This window comes from Euwallacea fornicatus, chromosome 17 (genome assembly GCF_040115645.1).
Source record: "Euwallacea fornicatus isolate EFF26 chromosome 17, ASM4011564v1, whole genome shotgun sequence".
In the NCBI taxonomy this organism is placed as follows: Eukaryota; Metazoa; Arthropoda; class Insecta; order Coleoptera; family Curculionidae; genus Euwallacea; species Euwallacea fornicatus.
This window is the reverse complement of record NC_089557.1, coordinates 1,917,867-1,931,093: the sequence shown is the minus strand read 5'-3', so window position 1 is coordinate 1,931,093 and position 13,227 is coordinate 1,917,867. Positions and strand designations below refer to the sequence as shown.

At 38.6% G+C, this 13,227-nt stretch overlaps 1 protein-coding gene across 4 annotated transcripts in view; it reads left to right on the top strand.

The window, feature by feature from the left end:
- Positions 1-3,436: 3,436 nt before the first annotated feature.
- LOC136344689 (discoidin domain-containing receptor 2-like) overlaps positions 3,437-13,227 on the top strand; it is a 131,658-nt gene continuing 121,867 nt past the window's right edge. For 3 of the 4 annotated variants that reach the window (XM_066292376.1, XM_066292377.1, XM_066292372.1), the window contains exon 1: positions 3,437-3,643. The gene's annotated coding sequence lies outside the window, so the exon portion shown is untranslated. Of the gene's footprint in view, positions 3,644-4,490; positions 4,613-13,227 lie in introns of those variants that run through there. The other variant, XM_066292373.1, reaches the window with a different exon arrangement.

The following is a 13,227-nucleotide window of genomic DNA, read 5'->3' as shown; positions in this document are numbered from 1 at the left end:
CCCATCAGCGTCCATTTTCTCGACACTTTCATTTAAATCCAGGATATCCAGTTCCGAGTCCAATAACAATTTTAGAAAGTTGAAACATATTATTCGGACGAAGCTTAACGCAATGCCCAATTGCAAACAAAACTTTTGTATTAGATTTCAAAAGTGCCAACAGCGTGCAGGGAGTCATTTGAACGTTGTAATTAAAAAAAAAATACGTTTATGTGATTTGGTTTGATTTTTCAATTGAATTTAGTCAGTAATTAAAGTGCCTAAATTTAATAATCGTTCTCTCTAACCCTCTGTAAATTATACACATTAATAATAAGTATGTTGCGTGGCTTTTCCGCTGTTTTTTCGTTCTCAAGGTGCTCCAGATGAGGGACAGATATGGTACTCTCCTCGCGAATTTTCCACCTTTGCGATCCCACCTTTGATTTTTCATTGGGGGTGCCCTGCTTTTTGATTGTATTTCTTATTATATATAGATTTGTCGTTTTACTATAATTTTTAACTATGTTTATGTGTCCTAAGTTCGTTATTGCAAACGCTATGCCTGTTAAAGCCTGATTTAGGCACTATTGAAGCATCAGCGTTCATTGTAGCCGAAATTTCGGCCTTTTCTTGAACGAGATGAGGGGTTTCATTATCCTATATACGCTAATTCTACCACCTACGCATTCGCTCTTTAATAAAGGCTCAGACGAATACCCTTGTTAACGTTTCGGTGACAAGCCTGTCACCGTTTTCAGAAATTAAGAAAAAAGGGTAGAAAAAGCGCAAATAAACGGGAGACTGAAACGTACAATGGATATTTAAATTGCGCGAAAGATTTTGAAATTCCTGTTTTAAATTATTGAGGAGTGACAGTTTATTTGATATGATTCATGTCACGACAGGTCTTTGGCACATGATCATTCCAAAAATGTCCAAAACAAGTTTTGTTTTTTTCTCAAAAAGTTTTTGTTTTTTTTTGGAATAATGACATGACATGACAACGACAGTGACAGTGACATATTTCAACTAAGAATAGTGTGCAATTCACCGTAGCAACCACAAGACCTACCGGTGCGTGATGCGTTATTTCCAAAAGTTAAAATGAATAAAACCTCTAAGCATGGAGCACCCTTTATTTAACGATCCTTTGCTCAAATAAGAATTCAGCAACTTCTACTCAGGAGGAAAGCAAATAAAGAGCTGTCTCTTCAACGTCAGTATCTGAAGTCAAACTGAAACTTTCTGTGCTATAAGTCCCACCCAGAAAAGTTTCAGTTGGATATTTAAGTACACGTTTTGTGTTACATGGAGCAGCATCTACCTTACGGTTTCCCCTTGTGCAAATTTGCTTTGCCTGTAACTTTAAAACTCTTCTTGTTATTGCTGCGTTGTAACGAAATATGCATCACATTTGCTCAGACGTTTTTAGCTTAATGAGGTTTGTTCAGACTCAGCGAGAGAGCACAATGGAGCCTAAAAGTTAGCAATCTCAGCAACGCTTAAGTAAGTATTTCATACACCGAATCGGGAATTTAAATTGGTAATCCCTTGTCTCAGTTTCCAAACATTTTAACGGCATTTGACGCCATTCCAACTAATTCACACAGCTGATGCTATTCAGTCTGTCTGGATGGAGTAATGGAAATTCAGATATTACTGCTCGAAAATAGGTTTAAACACCTTCGGGAAAATCTATTAGTGATTTCGGCTTAGGAGTTTTGCAGTTAAATGTAATGTTAAGTGGGCAATCTATGATAATTTCGTGCCATTTTCAGGGGATATTATAGCCTTTGTGCAGACAGGCATTAATGCCGTTTTGCCATTTGAAACAGGCGAAATCGTGACGCAGGAACCGAGAAAATAAAAACGGTCAAATCACCATCAAGTATTGTCTCTTGTTTCTCCTGGTTCAGTCTATGATTAAATTAAATACAGCGAGTACCATAGATCGATCATATTTTGCTACGAATTGCTATGTTTCATTACAGGGCGTGCGTTTACGGAGCTCAACCGTGGGGGTCTCAGCAACCATGAAAGATAAGAAGTCGGTTGAGGATGAGAGATCGAAACGCTGGATTTCAAATATGATTTCACCACATTGCGTGAGAGCAAAAGTTGCAATGGAAAAATGTTAATCACTCGCCAAAGAAATTGAGAAAAAAAACTTTTTCCGAAAGTTGAGTTTTTTTTGAACGCCTGCGAAAGCCAACGGATTTTCTCAAATTTCTAAACGGCATATCTCTAACACCAAATTACGCAATTTTACCCCAATTTAACCGACCTCGTATCTTATACGGTTACTGAAATCCTCGTGATTGAGTCCCAGAAACGGTCACCCGGTAATATGTTGAGGACCATTTATTAGGGTTTAGTATTACCGAACCTGTATAAGACATTGAATCAAACTCAACGGAATCTTTCATTTTGTTCCCATGGGAATTCGCTCAAGAAATTGAGCCCTGCAAATTTTAGGGCGCCATATTGCATACTTAGAAATTAGAATTAATGGAGACCGACCTTGGAAACTGTTGTGGTTTACTTTGGCCATTAGGGCGCTTAAAAGTTCATAAAATGACGTGGAGTCAATCGATCAAGACAGGTTATTCAAAAAGGCTAAAAGGGCTTTTGCTCGCCCCCATCGTGTCCCCCTCGAGTGACTTGAAAAAAGAAAAACTTCCATCGAATGACTGTTATTCTTGCGAGAATTGGCCCGAAACTTTTTCCCATCAATTCATTTAAACTTGTGTAACTTTTAAACGTGTGTGGAGATCGATCGGTTTGGTGCACCACTTAAGGGTGGTTCCCGCGCCTTGATGCTGATCGATGCTCGACTGGCGTTTATTCAGAGCATCCCCATTGTTGACTGTAAATTGTTGATTAATGACCGCCGTGCAATATGAGAGATGTGCAAACCGCATGCATCTGGCTTTTTGCAACAATATTAGCAAATTGTTCCATTATCTGAGGCCGTATTGCTATAAATCGTTAATGGTTCCCACATATTGGTCCATTTGGAATAAAGCTCCACATATATCAAATGACTACCGCGTATGCGGAGTTTAATGTTTTATCTCCATTAGTTGCGGGGCTCAAGATATTGCGAAATTCAGTTCTTTGTATTAAACCCACGTAGATGTATAAAAAATTTAAGTCTCCCTCAGGCGGTGTGTTCCCACACTCAAAAAACGTCTGAATATAATGTCGAATAAAGTCAAAATAAGGGTTTTTCGAGACTAGACAAAATCCAAGGAGAGCTCACTTGTTACACCTAACCCCCACCCGGCCGGCACCAAACCGCCCACCCAAACATATTTATTATGATTGCGTAAAATTGGCCGCGCGCAACCCCCATTGCACCCCGTGCGCGGAAGGAGGACAGCACGTGCGGAACGAGGGAGAGGGAGAGAGGATTCGCGAGCGAGGGCTGCTGGATCTCGGAGGTTCTCTCAGTCGCGGCCTTGCTGATAGCGAATCGTGGCGTAAGCGGAGGGAGCGATTTGACGGAGCGCGATTACGCTTTCTGTGGTACCCGGATTGGGTTTTTGACGGTACCGCGCGTACTTCACTGGTGCGAAAGTCGAACGGAGATTTTGCGACTGATTTGCGGTGGTTGTTCAGTAGTGGGACAGTGGGAGGATATAGTGAGCTTTGAGAATAGGTATGGCGGGTTGTTTCCGGATTTTAAATTAGAGATTCAGAATTTTAAGTTAGGTTTAGAATAATTAGAGTTTGAGCGGGGCTGAGTAGAAGGTTTACTCTGCAAGTTTTGCGCTTAATTGAGCCGCAAGGCTCTCGGTAAAGATGTTTTTTTTTTATCTCGAGCAGACCTCAAGCGTAGTAATTGATTTCCCATTAGAGCACAATTATTTACTTTCGCGAATTGTAACATGAGATCATCCTGGTGAGATCATCTATTTATTATTTCACGTGATAATCGGTAGGTCGTGAAATCTCGAGTGTTTCTCGCGTTCTTCCAGTTATACAGGGTGTTGCGTGACGCACCGAACAAATCTACTGTGGGTACTCCTGAGCTTATTGTTAACACATAATGTCTTATAAGCGTGGGTGGTCAGATAAGAGAGGACGCATAGGTCATTCCTTAAATTCGAACAAAAATTAATTAATCCTTAATTACACTCGACTGGGTTAAAAAGTACGTATGATACCTCTTTTCTTTTATTTTGTTCGCGAATACCTCACACGCTAGTAAGGGCTGAAGGAGCGATGGAATTGCACCCCATTCTCAGTTAAAATTAATTGAGAATAACTTCCACCTTTTGCTGAGGGCTCGGATCAAAACCTTTGTTAACGTTTCGGTGACAAATTCGTTGTCGACTTTAAAACCTGGGGAATTTGTTATAAAAACGAAAATCAACAAAACTTTGTAAAAAGTGTATGGGTCGTGAATACCTAAAGTATGCGAAATGGTACGGAAATATCTCGTTGTAAACATTGAAGAACGGCAATTTTTGGTATGAATTATCATTCCAGAAGGGTGATTTGAGTCACCAAGTCGGTCATTTAATCTAGTTTTAATACTTAATTATCTGTGTTGACAATTACTCTAAGTGGCATTTGTTAAGTGATTAATTTCTTTTCATCGAGTGAACCTCCTGCGTAAGCATAGGTAACTAACTGTTCAATTACCAAAATAACCTTAATCAAAATTAATATTATTATCAAAGACCTATGTTGCCAATGGACCTCCTCGTTTCCCATACTTAGCGATTTTTCCGTGGCACATTTCCAGTCATAAACGTGACATTCTAGTTATGATTTTACAGCTTTTATTTGGGGACGGTACGTCGGTCTTGTTATTTCAATATACGAGCATGACACTAATCTTGTTTAGATAAATTTCACAATCATTTTAAATTTAAAGATAGATAAAAATTACTCTTTTTACGATATGTTGATCAAAAAATATTTACAAAGGATCCAAACAAGTGTTCACCGGAAACCAACTCACACAGCTCGTTCGTGAATGACTTGAATCGTAACAATCATGGTAAAAAAGGGGATTGCAAAATGTCTATATGAGCGGGTAAAATTAATATGCAATGAACAAAACTTCAATGTGGAAAAAACATAGGTACAAAGAAAATGTTTTATGTGAAAACAATTGTTCAGGTAATTTTATCGAAAAATGCTCTCGAAATGTTCAACAGCCTATACTGAGGCAGAATCAAAATGGACCTGTTACAAACCTTTTTGTACCATACATAACAGGTATATTACACCAAATCAATCGATTGGGAAATGAATGCAATGTGCGAGTAGTTTTTGGAATAGAAACTACTTCACGTTCGAAACTTTCAAACACCACAAAACCGGGGGAAACACTTAGAAAAGGTCATATACAAAATTTTTTAGTAATGTGAGAAATTTTATATTGGCGACCTCTAGATTCTTAAAAGAGGAATTAGAAAGCCCCAAAATAGCGTTAAATAAACAGAATTCCATATGTCAAATATATGCCTGTGATAATGGTCGCAAAAGTAAATGCTTGCGAGGTTACCAAGGAGCCATTATCGAAGAACCGTAAAATCAAAGAAAGTGCATATATTTTCGTTAATAAAAACCGATGTTTGGCTTCTTGTTTTGTAATAATGGATTACACTCGGTTGCTCATGCTTGAACAAGAGGTCAACCTCGGACATATAAAAATAACCCAACACTAACAAATGCCAGTTAGAACAATCACCGAGACAGATAATAACATTTTTAAGCAAAAACAGGTTAAATTAGGGACAATAATGGTGATGTCGAAGTGTACGCGGATCTAGCTTAGTGAAGTCAAATTTATTTTATATGACGGAACGAGCAGTGAGCTTTATTACTTGACATCCATCGTTACGATCCGAATCTGATACGTTGAAGTCACCTTTGTTGCAATGTGATATTTGAAGAAATGAGGTTTGTTGCCTTGCGGCCCTTGTCCATGTTTATTGTCATTTTTTCTTTAAAGCTCAAGTCCTTTTCGTCAAATCTCAATAAAAACTAACCTGGTATATGTACGCTTAGCATTACTTTTCTTAAAATTTTTGCTGATACGAAGGAAACCGGATGTTTTATATCGCATTCCTTCGGCCCTGACCTGACATTTTTTGTTCCCTTCTGAAATGTTTATGTAAATATTTGCGTTATCCAGAAATAGTCCGAACAATTTTCAACAGTTCTAACCTGAATACGTGATAGTTACCTAAAGGACTCTATATTTTAGGTGTTAAAGAATGCCCCAACACAGTTGAGGACACAGTTGGTAGACAGGCTCTAGATTTTATTGTACAGATTGCACTATTTGTTCTTGTGAGAAACCTCGATGACCCGTTAGAACTACCGCGTCTTTCGCGCTTGTCCACCATCGAGACCACTCAATGGTAAATCCAGACATCTTTATCTTTCTCAACATGTTTTAACCTGGCGATTTCACCAGTTTTACATGATGTTTCTACATCTTTTGCTTACAAGTGTGATAAGTAATCTTGGTCAAATTTTTGATTTGCCGTCGCGATCCAAAAAAGCGTTTCGAATTCGAAAAGCTCCATTTTGTCCTGTCGTAATCAGGATCATTTGTGCGTTGCCTTCAAGCGCGATTTCAAAACGAAATTTTGCAGTTTCGCTCCGCCCCTGACTGGGGCCATAACTTTTCAAGTTACAGTAATAATTTAAATTAGCGTTTCTTCGAATGAGATTCCTATCAAAGCGCCAAATGAACGCCTTTCGATTTAAACTGCTGCCTCCAATATGTCTCGATGAAATATGGGGCCCACTTTTTGCCGATATGTGTAGTACTAAATTAAACCGTTCAGCTTTAGTAAAATAACCCTGAATATGGGAAACGAAAATGGAAAATTTGCGAGCCAGTGGGTTCTTCCGAGTTCGAACATGACGGTTATTCGACCTGTGCTCAAAGACTTTTATTAGTAATTCCAATTAGTCAACCCCATTGACGTTTGTAGAAATCCAGGGGGTTACTAGTTCGATTAAATTTGATTTCCGTCGAGGAGACGTCGTAATTTAAACTTCTGCTCTTCGTTTTTGGATGAATTTGTGTGTGAATGCGACTTCAGAGCTAATTTGTGTTCCAGCCCACCAAACGCCAAATAAACGTTTCGGAAGTCGCGTCCGAAAAGGGAAATTAAAAATGTCTCAAGTTTCAAATTCCACTGGATGTTCGAAAGTAGTAAAATTTGATAAGAAGAGATCGATATGTGTTCTACATACGTGCACAGGAATCGACCTTTTGAAAACCCGAGACGGAAAAATCAGCATAATGTGGCGAGCGCAAGATAAAAGTCTTGTTGCGCTTCGAGAAACTTTCGATGGGGTTTGGAAACTTTTGGCCCGTTTTAAGTTTTATCGGTTTTATCTTTTTTACGGTGCAAGTTCCCCCCGACTTTTGGGGATAAAATTGAGTTTTGAATAAAGCCTGCCCGAGTGATGCGTGGCTTCAACTCTTTGCGAAGATTAGTTGCCACTTCTGACTTTGACGGGCTCAAGATGAATAGTGCATATTGAAACTGTGGGGGACAGCGGAAGCAATGTACTCGTAAAATTGATTTTATTGACAGGAAAGCACGGGTTTTATTGGACTTTTAAGTGAGGTACGAACAACGTACGCCTCCGTCCTGCTTGTCATTCAAGCAGGCTCTATTTTCGTTTTAATTGAAATAGCATTTTTCCCGCTTCTGTTTATAAAGAAGCGCGTTTAGGAAAATATTTTGAGTTTCACAGACCACCACACTGATATCAAATTACTCGTAATTTCTAATGCCTCTGGAGATTCAAGCACCGTAAAACGGTCTTAAAAAAGGTATAAACGGAGTCCTGAGAGCAACTCGCGCCCAACTTCTTTTATGATTAATGCCCCTGGAACAAAAACATTTAATGCTGTTTACAACTGTTGCCGTTCTTTGTTTTATTCCTTTGTCGTTTCACAATTTATGAGGTGATTATGGCTCAAAAGGAACTTTAGCAGCTCCGAGAAATTTACATGCAAAACCTTCCTGTTTCGCGGTGTTAATTGGTTTGGAAACAAACAAATTTTCGATTAAACGGACGTATCAAAGTTCGCCAGTAAAAAAAGTTGCCGGAGGCCTTTTTTTGGGACATAAATATGGCGATACTCCCCCGAAAAGGTTGTCAAGGAAAGAGATAATTTCGGAGTTTTCTTTCAATTTTTAACGTTCGGAGCCCTTAAAATGATATCGAAAAGGATACGTCGGCCCTTTAAAGGAATTAATTTTATCGTCATATTTTTAAAAGCATTCAGGACGAGCTTCCGATACAGAAAATGCAACTTTATATCCTCCCGGAGGAGTACTCCGGTTTCCTGTGAGTGGAAATTTTAATATTTATCACAGTATGAGGTATATGGGTTTGGGAATGATAAAGCGGCCCTAATGTAAATTGATTTTTGAGAAAGTTTATCATACACAGAATTTCCGAGCACAAATGGTAAATTCTGCAAGTCTGAATAACATGTTGATGTGCTTGCGAGATTGAAGTAAGTTGCGTATAAAAATGTGTATCCTTTAATCTACAAATAACTCCATCCATCACCTCAAAAAAAGATTTCCATTCTTGAATGCCCTTTTAAAAATCGAGCTCCGAAAAGCGTCCATCAAAGCTTATTAACATATAACTCCCCAGACGTTCTCCACTATAAGACTCAATCGGCTCCAATATAATTCAAACGTTTTTTAGAGAGGAGAGCCTCTTTCTATCGCATTTCCGGGCCTTTTTAGAGTAAACTCGTGTTCTTTTCTTGAAAGGGAGCTCTCGACTACACCGAATTTGCCCGGTTCGTTCTCGAGGGGGCTCTCGTCATATTTCTCGGTTTTTATTCAATTTTTTTCGGCTTAATGGTATTAGCTTTTCGGACGGTTTTCTCCATTATTCTCTCACTCGCCGGATTGATATCCGTCTATTAATGTTATCCATAAAAACGGACTGTACAAGTATTAATTTGGATTTAATTGAAAAGCTTGGGAAGATCCAAGTTATAATGGGTATAATCCTGAAGAACTGAAACCTATAAATACTGAGGCGATCTTTTAGAATTTGTTTTTGTTTGATCCTACAAAGAGAAAGTAGGACAGGTAATTGGATTTTGAAAGTTTTTAATTTAACAGCTCAGGAATTCTGGAATTTGTGCCTGGAGAAAAGGTGAAAATCTCAAAAAGGGAAGTCCAAGGAATTGAAAAAACATCATTCTATTTAGTAGAGATAACTGAAAACGTATGTGAGTGAAGAGGGAATTTTGAAGATCTCAAAATGTAAAAAGTCGGATATTGGAAAAAATAGTCTATTTTATAAATATTCAAATGATAATGAAAACGTGACACATTATGTGGATACAAAAAAGTCTGGTTTCGTCTTCTCGGCGTTGGGGATGTCTTGAACCCCAAATGTTTCAAATTAAAATTATAGAGCAGAAATTTGTTCAGAAAAATAAAATAATTAATTTTGAAACAGTTGGCTTTAATTATCTACTAAACCTTAGAGAACTGAAAAGGGAACAGGGGGTGTCTTTCGAACAAAAATTCGGTCCTGAGGGTGCTGAGAGAATGCCTTAGCGCCGAACGTTTTATACATTAAAACATAATTAACTTATGTGATTACCTTTGCAGAAGTGCCATTCGTAGTTTCTTTGTAACGTAGAAAATTTTATATGTTTTAAAAAGTGACAAACTTGTTCAGTAAATTGCGCAATCTAATATGGGATTCAAGGAACAATCATGGGAAGATTTTTCAAAAAATTAGAAAGCCAAAGTCCATTTTAATCATAATTTATTATGCAATTTTTGACCTAAACTAACGGGAGTCTGAAAAAAGGCTTTTTTCCCAATTTTCTCTGGGAGAATCACCATAGATTTCCGTTAATAAACTCAATCTACACAATTTTGTTGCCGTTTTACGAAATGTGACAGATTGATGCAAATATGCGATTTTGGCCTAAGTACCTGCTTGTGTACTGGCACGTAAAGTGGGCACCATCAACAACCATTCTCCATCGATATTTCTAGACTTCGGTCTGCAAAGTTAATTCGAGAAACGTCCACATTGAACTACTTTAAATTCCTCCACGTTTTCCCCCAGAAATTATCAGCAGTTTTGAAATCAAAAGTAAAGCAAAGCCACTTTGAATTCTTAATGAATGCCAGATATAAATGAATGACTATGATGAAATAGCGTCGTTTTCCGTTCAGTCGGAACGATTCGGAAGCGGAAAAGGATTTTTAAATTTTTTTCACCCACTATATCAGTTTTTCTATCACTCCTGCACTTGTCACGGTACCTCTTGACCGTTTCTACAACAATCTCAGTCCCGATCTGAGCTTCTTTCTCCCAAAAAACAAATAAGGTAATCGACCGTCGTGTAATCCACTAAGCAATATAGCAACAAGTAAATTTCTCCTAAATTTCGACCATACAGACGTATCCGTATAGATATTATGTATTATGATTTATGTACCTATAGAGGTGGGCTTGTGCCCGGGAGACAAGATGTCAACCATTGGTATATCTATGTTTAAGCGGGCTCAAGCTCAATCGTGAATACAAATCTATAATTCAACCTGATTGGGCTTGAGCCAGTCAATTGCCCGGGCAGAATGGGTGGGAATTAATTATCTGGAAACCTGATGGTTAATCCTAATGGGCCAAACAGTCTTTAAGCAAAACACCGAGATATTAATGAGCCTTCTCTATTAGCGAGTATTATTATTTCAGCCGCATCGGTATATGGGGTTGGTAATGTCATTAGTCTTTCTCCTGCAACGTAACAATTTTTTCCCGTGCAGAATTTTCCTTTCATATGCGGCCTGGAAAAATAATTTTCTTTTATGCCCCGTTATTAGGATCCGCAATTATAATTTCCATTCAAGTTTTGCGCGGGAAAGCACTAACGGGGAAATAAGGCGAGGAAAATACGGGTTTATAAGTGTGTTTGTGAGTCGCAGATAGAGTTTTCATAGTGGTTTTATTCTTTTTCCGTGGCTTTCGAGCCCGGATGCTTTGAAACGTTCACATTTTTAAGAGGGTTTCACGAGTGGTGTAGCTACAATTATCAAAACACACTGTGGCCTTCTGAAAGCGAACCATTAATCTTTGCGGAGATACCATCGAGCGTGGCATTATCGATAATAAGCAGGTTAAATGGTGTACGTTGGTAATTTAAAGAAATTATCTTGTTTTAGTTTACGGGTTTGTTGAAAACGAGATTTATCACTCATCCAATTGGTTCTATAATTAATGCGTGTGTTTGGGTTTTTGTCAGTGGTGCACCGTCTTGGGTTAACAAGGTTCCGTAGTGATGCCGGAGAACCGTTTATTTAACGAACATTGAGAGGTCACGGTCTAGAGGAGTAAAAGTCTAATGAAGAGGCAAAAGTGCTGTGAAAATTCACAAAAAAAATTGGTCTCCTACTGTAAAATTGAGGGTATTGATTTTTCGCGAAACCAATTCGAATGGGAGTTCACACTTAAAGTGAACCAAAAAAGCTCTTCTATACGTATTGTTATTGATGAGTGAGCCCGTCTCTCCATCTGACTCTGGGCAGCTCTGAGCCTTAGCGGTTCTAAAGTCGCCCTAAGAAAAACTCCTAATTCCAACAGAGCGAAGCACAAAGTAATAGCTATACGTATTATTTCTTGTCTTTATAATGCATTTGAGCCCCATTCAATCTATCCCCAACAAAAGCCCTCATTTAAATCCCATATTACTTTCTTATCATCTCGACAAGATCGCTCCGGATCTAATTCCCTCGGAGAGCCATGACACTTCACTTTAGTAACTCTCCCATTGTCTGAAGCCAAAGTTATTACAATATATTTAGTTACGTAACTTTCATGCTTCGAACTTAATGCTGATTTTATTTACAACATAGTTTGGCAACTGTGCCCCCATATCCCCAACAACAGCAAGCTGCAGCTGGATGATCCCCAGGAGTCCATCAGCTGATGAACGGAGAGCATCCCTAAGGATATATAACCCATCCACCTGCTAATTTATTGCGCGGGGTAATGATGCGTGGAGATGTGGATTGCAATTTGGAAAGTTGATGGAATTAAACATCTACCTCCATATATTTTTGTCAGGGAGATTGGCTTCAGGTGACCTAGTTAGGGCTCCGCTGACCACTGTCCCGTTATCATCCGGAAATGAAAAATACATATTAGCGAAATTTCAGTGTCGGCGGTTTCCGAAAGTAACAATGCACTTTTTCCAATTTTAAAATATGTTTTCTACTGGTTTAGCCGGAAGTCATTGAAAGAAAAAAAGCAAGATTTTGCTTCGAGCAATTGTGGAAAAACCAGGAATGGAGGGGGGGCTCCTTATGAGAGCATCTAGTGTAGAATTGGATTTTAGGACACTGAAATGAAACGAATTCGCTTAGGAACGCACTCGAAGTGAAAAGTGCTCTCAAGTGCACTTAAAGGCTTTAAGGCAGCAGTTTATGGGGCTTCGATATTATGCGACTTCGCATTATTAGAAGTTCAAATCCATTGTTCTAAACTCAACTAAAAAGTGAGACACGTCGCTGAGCAACAAACCTCGATAATGCCCCACTTGGAAACTAGTTGAATTAAGAATGAATGTGACGGGAAAGCTGCAGGGTTGCATCGCAGGCTAATTAAAGATTGCCAGGTGTGACACCTAGGAAGACCTCTCCTGGATCATCATTAATTCATAATTAATTCCTGCTCAGATGGAATTTGCCTGGATTATTTAACATTGTTTAATATTTGAAGGGAGGTATCCCGGATATTTTTCTGCAGGTTTGGCAGTTATGAATTTTAACCAACCGAACTTTGGGCGAATCGAACATTCATAACTATGAAGCGAAAAAAAAAAGAAGAGTTTTCATAGTGCGGCGATAAATTTCGAGCCGAATCGGTTCGGAACAAAATCATAAATCCGTTCGAGGAAAATATGGGCCTTGTCCCGATTCAAAATGGCAGCTTTTAAGGGCGAGTTATCCAGGAATAAAACTCCCTTTTACAGTGCCTCGCTTTTTGCCGTCCGCGACAAATCAAAAAAGTTTGAGATGCCTTCTCTTCGGGCCAATTTCCAGGAAATCGTTGTCGAGCACTAAAAATTAAACATTAAAACTGCAAACTCAAATAATAAATTCCCTGTTGCTTGATGGACACTTAGAAATTCATGGAAACATTAAAAGTTGATGACGAAATTTTGATGATGGAATTATGATGACGAAATTAACCGCTCAATGC